The sequence below is a fragment of the Scardinius erythrophthalmus genome (assembly GCF_964197995.2).
Source record: "Scardinius erythrophthalmus genome assembly, chromosome: 17".
Classification (NCBI taxonomy): domain Eukaryota; kingdom Metazoa; phylum Chordata; class Actinopteri; order Cypriniformes; family Leuciscidae; genus Scardinius; species Scardinius erythrophthalmus.
Window position 1 is genome coordinate 3,364,160 of NC_138237.1, and position 17,133 is coordinate 3,381,292.

The 17,133-nt window shown below is 36.1% G+C and overlaps 1 long non-coding RNA gene across 1 annotated transcript; it reads right to left on the reverse strand.

Annotated features, from left to right (window-relative positions):
- Positions 1-1,274: 1,274 nt before the first annotated feature.
- On the reverse strand, positions 1,275-8,309 carry LOC308705324. The gene is made up of 6 exons (XR_014031902.1): positions 8,253-8,309; positions 7,914-8,082; positions 4,744-5,096; positions 4,356-4,524; positions 3,544-3,964; positions 1,275-3,377 (listed from the first exon to the last, which is right to left on the reverse strand). It is a non-coding gene; the product is annotated as an uncharacterized lncRNA (long non-coding RNA).
- Positions 8,310-17,133: the final 8,824 nt, after the last annotated feature.

Genomic DNA, 17,133 nt, shown 5'->3' on the forward strand with positions numbered 1-17,133 from the left:
CAGTATGTGCCTCAATAACACTGTCTTCACCTTTACCACAAGTTTACCACACATTTTTTTGTCAGTCCTTTTGTGTGACATTATTCAGTCAAAAATCGCTTTTCAGAATCTGAACAATAAAAGTTAAGAGGACTATAGAGATTAGATTCAATTGTTTGTTTAGGAAATGTATATTTTCAACAGACAAAAAAAAAAAAAAAAATCAGTGTACTTAAATAATGAAAAGTATTATGAGAAAGTGAATGCATTAGACCCTACATCAAAATATTTTCAAATCCCTTATACCAGCCACAACAGGAAGTTCACCAAAAATTTAAGTTATAAATCTGTAAGTGTTTTCAATTTTGTTGGTGTAAAACACATTTTCATCTGTAGATCCTTCAACTCTGCTGTAATTCTTTTCTTTTCTTTTCTTTTTTTTTTTTTTTTTTTTTTTTCAATAAGTAGGTGCAATCACAAATCCAAAAGTAAAAGTAAAAAGCCCTGATGCATGCAAATAGACTATCAATATCTCTGATCTCTGGACAGTGTGGATGTGGCTCTGGTCTGTTTGCACTTTTAATATTGAGAGTGCAATATTATGATTAGGATCAATATTTGATCATGGCTGCACATTTTTTTCACTTAATAAGACTAAGAAAACAGTTATTTGTTTTTGTTATTTATACTGTTTTTATTTCTATGTTCAATTTGTGGAAAGGAGTTTAATCAGAAGGTCACACACACACACACACACACACACACACACACACACACACACAGCCTCAATCAGAAGTTCTGGAAGCTCATAATTCATGTAGCTTACAGTAACTTGAATTTGTGGCTAAACCTTTTACAGTGCTTTACTGTGTATATTGTCCTCTAAAGTAGAACTGAAATAACATTCATTATAAGAGAAGTTAAAAAAACATTTCAAAATGTTCAAAACTGTTTTTCCAGTCATGAATTTTGTCAGAGGATTTCTATAAAATATTGTGCAAAAATCTCATGTCGTCTCGTTCTCGTGAGACAAGTGTCTCGTCACACCCCATAACAGTCACAGTTAAAGTCGTAACATGATCAGTGTACCAGAAGCTGCACCTGGATAAACTCAGTTATAAGCATCTCACTTGATTAATACAAACATGGACTTTTCGACATTAGAAACAAATGTGTACCTTATTTTTCTTGAGATGTTACATGTAAGTTACTTAAGGTGTAAATATGACCCAGTGAGGGTACAACTACAGAAAAGTGTTCACAAATATTAAGAACTGCTCTGAGACTCAAAGGTTGAACATTCCAAGGTAGTTTTTATTGAATCCACAAGGTCGAACACAGGCAAGGTCAAAAACACTGCAAACGGAGTATGTGTGAAACAACAACTAACAATGGCTATCTGAACATCTTTGCCAAGCACAAACCAGTACAGAAGTAATCAAATTATCGGGGAAGGTCATGCATTTTATCACAATCATTCTGGAGGGTCATAGAAAAATGTATTGCTGGTGAAGGGAGGGTCAAGTCTATTTTGACTACAGATCTCAAAACTCCTCTGGTAGCCCCTTAAATAAAAAACGAACAGTCCCTAAGTCCCATTTGGCAAATGAACAAGTGTTGCACTGGCTATTAATATTTATAGAAATAAAATAAATGTAACGCGCGTGAGTATCCACTAGCTTGAGTTCTTACCCAGCGCTGTTCCGTGGGTTCTTGGCTTAGTTCTGTTATCACCACAGTAGGAAGGACACTGGCAAGGAGCTCCGGTGATTACAACACTTGCTTTTATTGAACAATCAGAGGCAAAATCATAAATTGACTGCAGCCGATTAAAGAGTGCGTCTTATCTCTCTCTCTGATCACAACTGCCGACTGTTTTTCTCCCGCAAACTAAATCGCGGGGCATCATTCTCGCAATATTTTCCCAATTCCTATTTAAAGTCATAGAACATTCTAACTCTAAATTTCACTTCCTACATAAATGAGTTTTAGAGCTAGTTCATCATAGGGGTGGAACGGTACACAGAAGTCACGATTCGGTTCAGACATAGGCTGTTTGGTACAAGTTCGGTATAATGGAGGGAACAGCAAAACAAAAATGCAGAAGGCAATCTTTTTTTTTTATTGTGCATGTCTCAGGGTGCTTTCACATCTGTAGCTCGGTTCATTTGGTCCAGACCAAGGGCGAAAAATTCTACTTTGTAGTTGTAAATGTATGTTCAGAATCAGCACAAGCTTTATCTTTTCGCAAATCCCCTCATAAACAACAAAGTCTAGATGCGATATAAATAAGAGATCCACTGTGCAGTGTGGACAACTTTAGTGTTTATGATGAGAGTTTTAGTGAGAGTGCAGAACGCGGCAAGTTAAGTCAGGGCTTAAAGCTAGGCTTCCATCCTGAGAGTACCTAGTCAATACATTATGTGTTCAGAAAAAGGAATGAAAACAATCAGACCTCTGTAGCAGCTGCAGGACAGTAAAAACTCTGACCAATCACTGCCACTCGGTCCGAGTGTAAAGAACCAATCAGATGCCTTCAGAGCCAGGAGGAGTGTCTTAGCAGTGTCAATCAAGTTCGCGTACGCACTGATCGCCCCTCTCTTGCACAGCACGTACCGTCATTCAAAATCAAGATTGCCGGTGTGCCGAGCAGCTGTGCTAATTGCAGACAAACAACCAAAACTGCCAATTTCTCGAGTGGAACCTGCTCATACAACAAAGACAGGTAAACGGAAAAAGACCGATGACGATAAACAAGCCCGTCGGAGCCCATTGACTCAGTGTTAAAACTCTCGCCGCATAACATACAGATAAAATGTCACGCATTGTGCAAAGCAACAATTGAAACTTGCTAATTCACTGGCTTGTTATGTTGCTAAAATAATGTACTAGCAAACCTTATTTAGCATTACATATCGCTAGAATAATTATTTACATAGCCTACTGCAACGTTAGTTACCGTTATATTATCTTACTAGCTATTTATAACTCATAGAAAGAGTGCAACGTTATAAAGTTACATTACATGTATTGCATAATACGTAATGATTTGAGGACCAAGTTTGTAGTCAAAGTAGGGGCAGGCCAGTCAATGTAAAGCATTTCGTACTTACCAGTGAATGTGCCATAACTGTTTATCCGTCGTCATCGGTGACCCTGCATGTTTACTAGCCTGCGCGTTCGGTAGGCTACTAAAATACATCTTATTTACATATTCATAATGATAAAGTTAGATTTTTTTATTACATGTGATTCTGACATGATGCTACATGCACTGCGCTCCTTCCTCTCTGCTCGTCTCAGGTAAATAACGCGTCTTCCAGCTCAGCGGTCGGAGTCGCGCGTTCATGTGTTTTGGGGGCGTGGCTTTGGAAGGACCCCAGAAGGGAGGGGGTGGACTGAATGGAAATAATGAGCTGTCTTTAAAACAGTCGTTAGAGGTCTACATACACTTGATTTTTATACTTTCTTTTTCAGAATACTTACATTTTAATTATGTATTGATATATACATAAAGTTTAAAAAAAAATTGAAAAATAAGTTTTTTAGACCATTGTTACCTACCCCAGCTTTAAGGGGAGCGCTATTGACTACGGCAACTGGTTTAGTCCAAAAATGCGCAGTTCTTTGGCAGCTGGGTCATTTCGAGGTCAGATTGCGTTCTCACCACAGACTAACCGCTCCAGAGTTCGTTTGAAAGCGTACTTGTTTGGTCTGCTTTTGATCCGCACCCGAGTGCGATTGCTGCATTCACACCTGCCCAAACGAACCGCACCAATCTGCACGAGGTCATCAGTTATCACCTCTCAATCAAACGATCATGAGCATGTGTGTGTGCATGACAGCTCCTCACAACCTAACCACAAGCTCACGTCTTCACCACAATGGTAACCAATTTTTTTTCATGATGAAGGGTTTGATGAGAATCTCTCCTCAGGTTTGACATCAGAATCAAACTTTACAGGCTTGTCTGGATCACAGGACACTAGAAATATACACATACATATTTGATTATCATCATATAAATTGCTTTGAATTTATACATGTATTATGTTCTTGAACATTAACTATTGTCAAGTATCCTGTTATTGTTTCATAACTGCAGAAAGTCAGTCTGATGAATTTTTCTGAATGAGATGCTTTATGACAGAAGAGAAAACAACAGTAAGGTGTGGTTTCACAGACAGGGTTCAGATTAAGCCAGGATTTAGATTAATTAGGAAGTCGCTTTTATAAATGTGTTTTAGAAAAAAACATTCATGATGTGCATCTTTAGATTGACATATTTTGAGATGCTTTCTGGACTAGATTAATCCTCGTCTGTGAAACTGATTTAACAGTAAAACTAAAATGTGATGAAGGATTAAAGTTCTCACAGCTTGGAATTATTTTGTCCATACTCTGACATCTAACACGTGTCTGTCCTCTTTCCTCTGGTGATTGACTGGTTTGTGTCTCATTTCTGTCCTCCATTTTTCTCTCAGTCTTCTTGTTTTCTGCTGATCTGTGATTTCTGCTGATTTTCTTTCTCCTCTTCATTTGAATCTGTTCAATCACACAGACAGAGTTTCATTAAAGCGATATAACATCATATCACGAGACATCAGATCAACTCCTGATCAACATCTGCATGAGCTCAGTGTTATTACAGCATATCAGATTAACTCTACAACATTCACAATAATCAATGATGATGACAAATGACAAATATAGAAATGTGAGTTTATGTGTGAGTCCTGATCATAAACATCTTTCTCTTCTCACCTCATGTTTGATCATATTTGATTCATGAAGTTTATGAAGTTCAAAACGTTGGTTCGGGAGGGGCATAAAATCTTCTGTCAATCATCATTGTGATGGTACTATATAAGCAGCAGACACCACATCATGCCATTGACACATTCTTCTAGCAGCTCTCCTGCTCCTCTTCTCCTCCAGTTAATTATCTCTATCCTCTTATGCGCACTTCCATCATGGGGGGGTTTAACTCGCAGCTCAAGGCGAGCCTCGGGTTCAAGTCTCCTCCAAGGACAGCAAGCCAAGTTAGTTTACTATTAACCTTGAGGGTTGAATGTGCAGGCGAACTAGTGAAACCACTCCGACTGGATCAACAGAGACTGTAAATGAAGGAAAACAACCTATTATCATCATAATTATAATACAGTGACTGAACTGATGATATAGATTCAGATCATAGATTCATGTTATTGTTTTATATGTTATGTTTGTCAGATATTAAAGCCTATAAAAACCGTAGTCGGCAGAAGCTGCAGATAATTCTCTGTTCTGTTCTCAAATGCAGTGAGTGTTAGAAGTGATCTGTGTTTCTCTTCCCCTTTAAATCTGTTTGTATTTGGAGAATCTGGCTTATGGTTTATATCACGTCAGGACAGGTGAACTAATGCTTCAAAAAGGCTCAGAGTCTAACGTAGCCTATATTCTTTTGCCATATATGTACACAATATAGAGTGACATACAGTAAAAACACTAATACATCAATGATTACTGTAAAATATTCAGATGAGTTCTAAAAAATTGCAATCATGAAATCCAAACGTACACTGGGAATGAAAAACAGAAACATCTGATTATAATTCTTATCATGGTTTCATATGCATGAATAAATCAGCGTCAATTTGGATGAAAACATCTGCCGAATTCATACAGTTGTGGACATAAATTCAGTTTAACCCTGAATAAACATAATTTCACATACAATATGTTTACATATAGTCCACAAGGCAAATGAAATAAGTAAACCTATATGTAAATGTATGATCACAACTGTAAAGGTAAATTATGCTTTTCCCATATAATGACAATTAAATGAGATGAGGCACTTGCAAAAAATTCAGATTTTAACCCAAATTTGGGTCAAATATGGACGAACCCAACAGTTGGGTTAAATTTTTAATTTATAAATGTGATCATCAGGGTCACTCTGAACAGGAATCAAATGAAAGAATGAGCAAACCTATGAAGGAACACTTTTTATGAGTGTTTGAAAATGGGACATGGTGTAAGTGATAGAATGCACATAGATGTTTGGGGTCAATTCGCCTTTCATTTTCTCCAAAACCATACAGTAAAATGACTTGAAAATAAATAGAGTAATCGTCAGGGTCACTCTGAACTGGAATATATTGAAAGAATGAGCAAACCTATAACAGAAAGATTTTAATGAGTGTTTGAAAATGGGACATGGTATAGTGATAGAATGCACATAGATGTTTGGGGTCAATTCGCCTTAACTTTTCTCCAAAACTGTACAGCAAGATGACATGAAAATAAAAACAGTAATAGTCAAGTTCACTCTTATGAGTGTTCGAAAATTTGACATGATGTAAGTACTAGAAGGTAAAGTAAAATGTCAAAACTGTGCCCTTACACATGTATATAAAATGTGTGTGTGTGTGTGTGTGTGTGTGTGTGTGTGTGTGTGTGTGTGTGTGTGTGTGTGTGTGTGTGTGTGTGTGTGTGTGTGTGTGTGTGTGTGTGTGTGTGTGTGTGTGTGTGTGTGTGTGTGTGTGTGTGTGTGTGTGTTGAGTATCATATTTCATACATTAGGTATGAATGTATATTTCATAGATCAGGTTTTTATTAAAAGCCACCAAAAGCCTGTTGTATTATATTTGTCATTTACACTAACATGAAAAATGTAAGTAAATAGTAAATAAACATTAATGCATGATGTATAATAATTAATGTATACTTTATACACACATTAAAATCAACAATAAAAACGCAAAATAAATGTATGATAATTAACATTAATATTACATTTCATTAACATTAATAAATAAAGTATAATAATTAATGTACAATTAATTATTATATATATATAACATTAAAATAATAATAAAAAATAATGATGTATGATAATTAACATTAATATGAACATGAATAAATAATGTAATAATTAATATAAATCATATATATGCCTACAAACATTAAAATAATAAAAAAATAAAATAAAATAAAGTACAAACATAAAAAAACATAAAAGTAAAAAAAAAATCATGAAATTGTATTATATGTGAGATGGGAAATAGCAGAAAATAGAGTCTACAAAATCAATTTCGACCTCTTCCTGCACCCGTACCGTAAGTGCACGATTAGACGCGCATACTAAAAAAAAAAATTGCGGCTGGTTTACTTTGGCCACAGTTTTTATTTGGCAGAAAACATGGTTTACAAACGCGTCTCGTTAAATTTCTAGTAAAATGCGGTAATCGTCAACTAGGTGTGGAAATAATGCGTAATTGGGTAATTGGTTCCTACACTCATGACATAAGCCTAGGTCTTTTGAAAGTCTCTTAGACTATTTTGACAGATAACACACTGACATTGACACATGCCTGGACGTTTATGTATTGGACATTATGTAATTATTGGATGCAGGAGCTAATTTGGAAATGATTATTCTCACACAGTGATCAGGTACTTATCACATGCATATGGCATTTACGCGCTACTAAGGCCTCCTCTGTGGCGATGTTCAGAATAAGTATTTAACATTGTCCAATATACTTTATAAATGTGATTGTTGTATACAGCCTGAATACTGGTAATTATTTAAAAGTTAATGTTGTAGAATATATGTATATTAATGTTTATTTCTCTCGTATATTTTGTTATAGAACCACACATGTAAACTCAACCAGCTCTTCAGTAAACAAAGTTAAACTTGGACCCTGCTTGGTGTGTCTCTTTAACTAATAAGAGTCAAGAATACAGTTCTGGCCGACGGCCTGCTGTGTTTCACACCCATCTAGATTAGTCTACATTCGAACCTCTTCATTTCACTAAAGGCAGAGTGAATGAAAAGTTTAGTGTAGAATTGATTTTGCACATTCAGACACCAGAAGATGAAACACTGAAAGATTATTAAAGATACATAACAGTGTTTGATCTTAAACATCATAAATACTCACAGACTCGGCGGCGTTTCCTAATTCGGCTAATTAGATCGTAACTTTTTGTCCTTTTTGTTGACTTCTCTTTCTCTCTTGTTCACGTTTCATTATTCTGTAGTTTATGAAGCTCCATTCATGTTCTCGGTTCTCCCATGCTGTAATTTCTCATACATTTTGACTGTATAATCTGCTCAAAAGAATACGGAGGTTCAGTTCAGAGTGAAAATTAAATTTAGAATTAAAATTAGTTAATGATTGTTGTGCAGTACAGGTTTACATTTCAGTTTCACTATAATAGAGACATTAATGTCTTGATTTAAATAATTAATAAAAATCTGTATACAAAACAACAGTCACCTTGTGATGAGCCGAAAAGAGGACACATCCAGTGCTTTGGATTGACCTCACTGCAGTAAATGCTATCAGCCTGAGCTGCTTATTTATACTAGAGGAAACGCATCACAGTCACAGTTACTCATCCTCCAACCTCAATACTTCCTGTTTTTCTGGTAACTAAAAGAGAATCTGTTTCTCTAATCTGAACTTCTCGCCATATCTCAACCAGACTCGCTCAGTAATGAAATCATGTGTGCTCGCTGTCACTGCTGTCAGTTTAGTGTCAAGCAGTTTCTGGAGTTGTTATTGAGTCTCTCCCGATAGAGACCTTTCCTTTCGCTTCCTCCTCCATTTATTCCCAAGCAACTGTGGCTAAGAAGAAACCAAAGAAATGAAACCAAACACCTTGTAATCACTGTAGACTTTCATGAGGGAATATCATACTCTGCCACAACAATTCTGTTTTACAAACACAGTTACAGCAGTGAAAGAAAAGCTAACGCAAGAAGTATGAGGACCTAGAGCCCAACTAAGCAAACACTGACCACCTCAACGGTGACTTCAAATGAAACAGCATCTAAACCTCTGTTAATTCTCACTGAGATCTTGTGTTGATGTCTGACAGAAATAGTCAAAGTATCAGTATTTTATGATTAAGTTCAGCACAAGTGTCTGAGCCAGAGAGTCTTTCCTTCAGATCTCAAGATCCAAAGATGTGTATTTTACAGATGTGTCTTTTATGCTCATGATTTTTGGACAAACACAAACTGTCTGTGAGTTGCTTTGCAATTACAAAAGGAAATTACTTTGAAATAACCATGAGTTTTAATTAAATGCATCTTGAGAGTGTTTATTTGGTCCAGAAACAGTATAAATTACATCTCAATGAGACCATAAATGATGTTGAAATAAGTCCACAATGGCCACATTTGAACTAGTTTTTAGCCTTGTATGAAGGCTCCATGAACGTCTACATCAGACGTGCAGAACACGTCAAAAAAAGACATAAAAAAAACTTTAATTCTGGCTCCTCAGTGAACGTCTTTTTAACGTACGACTTCTGTGACAAAGACCTTGAAAAGACATCTTTTGGACATCATTTTGCTTAGTGGATTGTGTTTAGTGCTTTGCTGCACAAGTGCATCATGTGTGTTTTAGTGAGTAAGAAAGAAAGAAAGCATGCAAGAAGAGTGCATGAGATTGAGCGTATACGGAAACCAGACAGGAAGTTCTTTAAGAAAGTGTGTCTCTGTGTCTCTGTCATGTGTTGTTGTGGAGTCTGCAGGTGTAGAGTTATTCTGTGCAGTTGGAAGGCTGTTGTTGCTCGACACTGAAAATAAGCCGTTAATGCTACATTTAATGCTGTTTTTTTTTTTTTTTTTTTTTTTTGAAGCTTGCGATTTTTATTTTGAGGAATATGTTTTATTGTCATTAAATTTCGTACAGCTTCTGAAACGTGTTTGAGAGCAGTTCACGTGTAAATGGAGCATTTTGCGACTAGTTAACTTTTTCCAGTGGTAGTGAGGTTATCCTGTGGTTTAAACACTTCATTATATCTAATCCTGGCTTAATCTTGCTAGTTACACAATGGAGTCTACTTATTGTAATAATTATTTGAGGTGCTGCCTTATACAATCTTCCTCTCTTATGTTTTCACATTTTACCTTATTTACTTTGATACTCCTCCTTTGAATAAAGTATAGATATCTCCCTTTCCCCCTCAGGCAAAGGCAAGCTAGCGTTTCAAAGAGTAGGCTATCTCTAGGGATGGGCGTATCGATACAAAGTATCGATACATCGATACTGACGTCGAGTATCGAAAGTATCGATACTCAAATAAAAATATCGATACTACAGTTTTTTTTTTTTACCAGTGATTTTGTTTATTTGACAAGAAGTTTAATGCATACAATATGCATTGAAGTGGATGAATAACCTATGTTTAGCAAATAATTGTGTAGTATAACTATTTTCCTGCTTATCTGAACACACGCAAATGCTGCAAGTCAGAAGCAATCAATCACAGAGAGTGTTCACACACTGCCGACAATGCATTCAAACAGGGATGTGTTTCCCAAAAGTATCACAAGAAACCATTGATGCTTTTGGGAAACGCAGCCCAGAACAATGCTTAACAGAAGACAGAAAAACATCACATGTTTGAGCTATTTCACAATAAACTAATTTAAATTGTAGCCTACATAGTTTGTGCAAATAAATTGTTTTTTGAATGTTAAAAGTTCATAGTTCTATTCTGTAACTAATTTTAATATAAATCATTCACTGTCAGAATAAAAAGGTTGCATTTTATGGGTGCAACAGCCGGTCACTGGCAGTCCCTTATAGAAATTAACATTACAGTGATCATAGTTCAACTAGGCCTATAATATTTTGTAGATTTCCATGGTTACCACTACAAGTAAACATTGTAATCACGTGTAAATAAAAATATAATCTAATAAGTTCCAATTACGGCGTATATTTAATGTTAAAATACCTTTAATATATAATGTTAAGTGGGTATCATTACCCATTTTAATCTTAGTAATTCAATAATTTATGAAATTTTCAAATTTAAAAATTCAGTTTAGAGGTATCGGTATCGGTATCGATATCGGCGATACTGGCCTTGAAAGTATCGGTATCGTATCGAAAACAAAATAAGTGGTATCGCCCATCCCTAGCTATCTCTAAATTTATCCGCTAGCTTAGCACCATCTACTGTTTTGGAAGAGGAAGTTGCTCAACTGCATTTGTGAGAAAATCTGCCTGAAAACATTAGTGAGAAAATCGAGCTGAGAGATCTCATAAAAAGCCAAGTCTCACAATCATAACAGCGTTTGTATGCACTAGGTTTGGTATTTATTCAAAGGTTACATGCAATTTGCAGGATGGTTTGTATTTATTTGGGAAATATTATCTAGGCTCATTTATTTATATTTGTATTTATTTATTTTGTTTTAAAACAAAATACATGTTTGTTACTTATCTGCATTTTCACCCAAATTGACCTTTTGTATTTGCACATTGCTTTCTGTTTATTTGTGGAAATACAAAATATTTTTGTAATTCCGCAAGATGGCACTAATGTCACAGAAACTTCATGCTTCACCTTTAAACAATAGGCACATCAGCTGAGGACACGCATCTAAATCAGAGATGACAAATAAATCACTATGTATGCCAGAAGGTTTTTATTTATTTATTTATTTATTTATTTATTTATTTATTTATTTAAAGTATAATATAATAAATATTAGTACCCTATTATAAATAAAAGTACAAAACTGTTCAAAACAGCCCCACTGAAGTCAACGGACGCTGGTCTTCAACAGGGAGATGCACTGTGACGCTACGGGAATGTTTGAGAAGGAAATCGAGTCAGCCGACCCGCTGATTATGAACGAACTCGTCTTTGAGATGAACGTTTTCTAACGCATTTTTAGTCAATAAAATGTTAACACAATAGTACATATTTGACCATTATAGGGGAAGCCGAGTTTCCCTTGCAGCCTTAAAGAAATCCTCTTCAAGTATTACCCCTTAGAAGTCTCGTCAGTCGAACCAACTCCGAACCGACATAGCACTAGCTCTGAACTAGCACCTGCTTCTTGTCGGTGGCTATATGAGTGCCGGTGATTGATGAATGATTGGACGTTTATATTTTTGGACTGTGAGTGGAATTTGCAGATGGACCGTTTAGCAGCCTAGGCGAATATGCAGGAATATCAAACCTAAAACTAAGTTTACTGCCCTGCTTTATTTGACAAACGGATCTACAGCCACATCAAATGTAGCTGCTAACTAACCTAAAGCGTGTATAGATGCATCTCTGAAGAGAACATAATCAGCAGACAACTAGGCTACTACTATTATCAACAGTGTCAGCCAATGGTGGCACAGAGACCCTCCTCTGATGTTTGATTGACACTCTCTCATTTGCATGTTGCGCCAAGGAAAAATAAATACGGAGCTACATTCAAAAATTAATAAACGGTTTGAAGGAAAAAAAGATAACTTTTAGTTTAGCATTTCCTTTATCATTTTATTTATTTTCCCCCAACATTGGTTTTATTTATTTAATTATTTATCTCCTCTCAGATTTAATTATTTATATAGCCTATTTATTTATGCTGGAATATGTGTAATTATGTAGGCTATTTATTTGCACATTTATTTATATATTTATCTAGATTTTTGTGGATGTATTTCTGTATTTATTTATTTATTTGCGTATTTATTTATTTATTGTTTTTGCAGGTTTCGTCCTCCATAGCCTAATAATAACTGATCTCTTGCGCATATGCGGATGGCATTTGATTGGGCGTCAACACTATGCGTCTAGAGTAGCCTAAAAGCATTCCGGGAAGGCAGCGCTTCATTTGGAAAAATGGTGCGCGTCAAAAAGCTGGCTGATGCCCATCTTTATGCAAATTAATTCCGTTGAACGCGACGCGACTATCCAATAGAAGTAGAGCATATGGAGACAAGGGGAAGTCTCTGGCAGGTTTTAAATACGCAACATTACGCAACATTTCCCACTCGGTCAAAACCCCTGTCTATGGTCAAAACCACGCGTAAACGGTTTCCACACCATAACCACCGAATTATGGGGGGAACTTCCATTCAAAAAGGCTGACACGAACCATTTCAAATGGGTTGCCAAATGGGTTACCATTTCAAATGGGTTCATGGTTTGAACCATGAAATGGTTCAAATGGGTTGAACCATGTCAAATGGGTTCAAAAGCTGTTCCGTCAGTTTGACTGGATGAGTTCTCAATTTTCCTTCGTGATTTATTTTCAGACATGAGAATAACGTTATACTCCGGAATTTAATTTACGATATATTCTATTAATAATTCACTGGAATGCACGATCTCTCGTTATTTCTCAAATTCTCGCGTCTTCCATGTTTGTTTTCACAGGTAAATGCAATTTATAATCTGTCAAAATGACGGAAATCACGTTGAAACAATATCACGTTATGCTGAAGTTAATGAACATGTTTTGATCAAGGCAACATAAGTTACATAATAGCCTACCATGGACGTCGGAAGCCAAAAAATGTGAGTGGGACTCATCCTCCAGATTTTTTTTTTTTACTGGAGTAGATTAGGGTGTTCCCGAAAGCCAAATACCTTATCTAAAATCTTTTTGCAATAACGAGTGAAGTGAATGAGTGAGAATAAAAAATTAAATAACTTTTTTAACGTACTGCGTTCATAGAGAGAGCGTTTCAGTGATTGTTTACAGCTTAACGGAAGTTACACCCAAAATTCATGCACAGCGTAATGGGGCGTAGGAATAAGGTTGCCTGGCTATATCACACACATCAACCCACACGGTCGTCATTTTTAGGCTACCAACAATACGATACTCATGCCACCCTGACTGAAGCTTGCCCACCCCTGCGGCCACCTCTGTTGCGCAAGCATTATTTAACAGCTGAGCTGGCTTTTCTTAATCAAAGAACTATGACACTGGAACAAAGACAATGTAGGCTCCACACTCCAGTCACTTCACTATAAATACGGAAAAAGATAACAACCCCAAAGGTGCCAATGGTTAGACATGGCAACACTGCAAGTGCTCGGCGAAGCAGCTTTAAAACACAGCAGAGCGAGACAAACGTGTTCTTCAAGCGCATTTACTTAGAAAAAGAATGGAAAAGGTTTAGCCAATAAAATTAACAAAAAATTCTACACGGTTATACACGCTTACAGTAGGCTAGCCTGTATTTCTCACATGTCCTGCGATAGCACAAAGATATGCACAGACCTTTGCATTTGTACTTTGCAACGAAAATATAGCCTAAATGAACACGCTGTTGCCATTTTAATAACTAATCTTTATTATTGAACTTTTACACATTGTTTTGCGATGTTTTTTGACAACTATTAGCCGTTTGATCTGTTATGGATAGTCCTATAAGGAGCTACAGTATAGACTTTTTTTTAAATAACAATCTCTAAAAAGAGCCATATTTGATAGGACAGACAGTGGGCAAAGCAAAGGGGGAGGGTGCCCGGCCCGCACACAACAACACAAGAAATCATGGGCCTGAGTAAATAATGACCTATTTGATGGTGCATGATGTTAATTAATGGAGAATTGGCATCCCTGCCCAGATTAAATAATTGAGTTCAGTTAAAAAAAAAAAAAAAAAAACAAGGCTAGCCTATTGTAAGGTGAACCTGCGATGTGGGGTCATGCTAAAACGCATAACGTAACTAAACGGGTCTAAAACTAATGTTTTCTCACATTTATCTTGTCATAAAAATTATCTACTATTAAGACAACGGCACTAATCGAAGTGTGGGATTTTTGCGTTAAGCGTTTTCTCCCCCAAAACAAACAAACAAACAAAAGCATCTAAAAAACAATTAATGTAGTTTAATGGACTACAACGGTGCTAAGAACAAAATTCAGAAGTAAGGCAGGCTACACTACAGTTATTAATAAATATAATACCATTCAAGAAAAATATATCAAGAAAAAAGTATATCAAGAATCTTTTTCTTGGGGTATATCAAGAAAAAAGTATATACTGTATTAATAAAACAAAAACACATAATTGTACTAGACATGTGGGAAATTAATGTGGGAAAAAATAAATACTCTGAAGCATAAGTAGATTTACACAAACTGAGAAAGTCAAAAAGCGTTAGGTTTTGCCCCGCTTTCCCCTACTTTTGATATCCAGAGGCAACGAATTCCACAATTGAGCCCCTATACTCAAAATTAGTATACCACCATGTTTTAAAACGATATAATGTAATATCCATGAGACTTTGTCTGGTATTATAATGATGTCTCTCACTTATGTCTCTCTGTAGCTAATTTATTGATTCTCTTGTGTTCCATTTGTAGTTTAAAATGTGCTACTCTGTTTTCAAGTTACCAAGGTGTCTAAAATGGGATACATCAACATGTGCCAAACGATTAAAACCAAAAACTAACCTTATCAATTTATTTTGCGATTTCTGTAACTTATCCAACCATACACGAGACAGATCAGACATCCAAGAAATGCATGCATTGCATAGCCTACCCTTAATGACATTGCACTACACTGTAAGCAATTGCTGTAAATTTACAGCCAATTTTCAACAGTAAAATACTGTTTTCATGTTAAACAGTTTAGTACTGTAGTTAGCAATGCATTGTGGGTTGCTTAACCTGGAGCAACAGGACAGAGGCCCTAAACAGTATGTTGATGTTTTAAATTACAGGAAACTACAGTATTTTTTAGAAACTGCTTTGACTGGAGAATTTGGAGAACGGTCAGAAGTTTGATACATCGTTAGTCTTTTAAATTGAGGCTACTGCTTTTGTTTTGGTAAATTTTCTTTTAAAAAAATACAGAAATAATTTGCCATCAACTCCTGAAGGGACTTAAGGAACCATCATTTGGAAAGGAGATTTTCCAGAAGAGGACGCACAATTTAAATGACGTGAATGCTACACATCATCGAGTGTTCTTCATCAACATCCATCGGGTCTTCTACAAATTAAAAGGTAATTAAAATCTTATTCATATTGCCAAGAATGTTTGATATCAAACTGATTCTCAGGAGCTTGTCTTGCTAGGGATTTTAACATGTCATTATCAGCGAGGCTTAGATTTGAATAGCCAAAACAATATTACTTTTGGGTGTTTTTTGTTTAATTTTGAAACATTAGTCGAACGTCTGCATCCGAGGAACAACACTTGTTAACCGGTAAGAGAGGCAATCGGCAGATGGAGGCAGCAGGAAAATATCATTAGCAATAATTAGCTTACATCTTGCCCGGTGATTAAGGATTTATTTCAACCAAACCATAAGATTATTGGAACATCGGCTAACCGACATGGTTTTGGTGAGTTTTATTTTGTTTGTGTCGACTTTTAATGTGTTTTACAAACAGTTAACAAGAAAATTAAGCTAACGTTAATTGTAGTTCGGTTAAAGAGAGACACTTGAATCCTCAAGGCTTTGCATTTTTCTGTTTAAACGGAAAATTGGTGAGAAAATATTGCCTTTCTGGACTCTTTGCGAATGCATTTTTTAATTATTTTTTTATTTATATGTCGCTGCGCGTCTCACATCGCCTACTTCTCCCAACTGTTTTAGAGAGTTTTGTCACACCGTTTGGCTTCATCTGTGGCTTTTCTTTCACAATAAACATTGCAACTTGGTTAAGGTTAAACATTTCTGCGTGAAGACTGATACGGTGTCACTAAAGCCAGCAGCCGTAATCAAGACTAATCAGGCTGTAACAAAATGTTCCCCTGTCAGATCTGTTGCCATAACTGTGCCACAATAGTGACATACATAAGGCACATGAGAATTCATAAAAATACACCTAATTTAACTTTTAAGTGTGTTTTGCCAGATTGCAGTCAGACTTTTCAAAACTTTTCAACTTTTAAGTGTCACATTTACAGACATAACAAACGTGTAGTTAGGCCTACTTTGTCCGGTGTTAAACTAACATGTCATGTTGATATCTGCAGTGCAAGGTGTGAGACTTTGACGTTATTTTACTCTCATTTGAAAACACACATTAGAGAGGGGAAAACAGTCGCTTGTCCTTATAGACACTGTAGCAAGAGCTTTACAGTTCTATCAACATTCACATCACACATGAGTCGGAAACATAAAAATGGTGCTGAGGAAAATTTGGCTGAGTCTGTTGTGAATCCTGGCGTTTCCCATGAAAGTGAACAAGATCAGTCTGATATGCAGATTGATCCTCCCAGTGATGCAGGTGATGAACAAGAGATTTACCCAGAAATTGCTGATGAATCACAGTTCTTTAAAAATTTGGCCCTTTTTTATTTGAAATTGCAAGCCAAGTGTTTGCTTCCATCCTCTGTCATCCAAACAATTATTGAAGATTTTCAGGAAATACATGAT